This window comes from Jaculus jaculus, unplaced genomic scaffold (assembly GCF_020740685.1).
Source record: "Jaculus jaculus isolate mJacJac1 unplaced genomic scaffold, mJacJac1.mat.Y.cur mat_scaffold_35_1_3033546_arrow_ctg1, whole genome shotgun sequence".
NCBI lineage: Eukaryota > Metazoa > Chordata > Mammalia > Rodentia > Dipodidae > Jaculus > Jaculus jaculus.
The window spans coordinates 1233629-1235027 of record NW_025423491.1 but is presented as its reverse complement, the minus strand read 5'-3'; positions in this window follow the sequence as shown (position 1 = coordinate 1235027).

Below are 1399 nucleotides of genomic sequence, written 5' to 3'. Positions count from 1 at the left end.
GAGAGAGAGAATGGGCATGCCAGGCCTTCCAGACACTGCAAACAAACTCCAGACACGTGCGCCACTTTGTGCATCTGGCTAACGTGGGTCCTGGGGAATCTATCCTTGAACCAGGGACATTAGGCTTCATAGGCAAGAGCTAAACCACTAAGCCATTTCTCCAGCCCAGATGACTTATTTTATATTCAATGTTCTTCAAGTTCCCAGGAACTAGTCAGAACACAGCAAGTAATCACCACACAAAATACAACTGTCGAGATTTCTTGTACCCACACTTCATTTTGCTTTTAGCTTTTCCAAACATCACGATTAGCCATTAAGCTTTGTTTACATCACTGCGTGGTTCTTCAAGTGTAAGTTCCTAAATTATTCCATATCTTTCCCACAACCAAATTAAAAATTAGAAAATTGACATGTTTTAAAAATTCACTAAGGAATGACTTAAACAATAATGTGTACATTGTCAGATTCATGTATATTATCTGTAAGTTTTTAACATTCATTATATTCATATGATTTGTAAGTTGTATGAATTTCTTTATACATAGTAGTCTGTAGCTGAGAGATAAAAGCTTTTACACATTCGTTACATTTACATGTTTTTTCCATCTGTGTGAATTCTCTGATGCACAGTGACCTATGACTTGGAGAAGAATGTATTCTGACAGTTACATCTATATGGTTTTTGTTTTCTCTCCTATGTGAATCCTCAAATACAAAATTTGGTTTGACTTCTACAAGAAGCCTTTTTCAAATTTATTATATTAGACTGACTTCTCACCTGTGTGTCTTCTCTTATACCTTGACTTATGACTTCAGTAAAATAGTTTTACCACTTTTAGTATATTCATTTGACTTTTCACCTGTCTAAAGATGCACACTGAGTTGTGACTTCAAGCAGAAAGCTTTCTCACATTTTTTACATTAATATTCACCGGGAGTTGAATGTGTTTCCACATTCATTATATTCATATGGTTGCTTTCCAATGTGAATTCTCTGATACATAATGTGCTGTGATTTGAAGATGAAAAGCTTCCCACACTACAATATTCATAGGGAATCTCACCTGGGTGTTTTGTAATGTTTAATAACATTTGAATTAGCAATAAAAGCTTTCACATATTCATTATATTCACATAGCTTCTCCCTTTTATGACAACTCTGAAGATTACAAAGATGTTTTTTGGCAAGAAAAGCTCTCCCACATTAAGTACACTCATATATCTTTAAACTTGAGTGATTTCTGTAGCATAAAGTGTGATGTGTCTTGAAGATGAAGCAATTGACACATTTAGTACATTCATATGAATTCCTTTATGTTTCCTAAACTCTTTGATTGCAAGGAAACCTTTCCTTCATTCATTACATTGATTTGGCTTCTCACCTATATGAATTCTG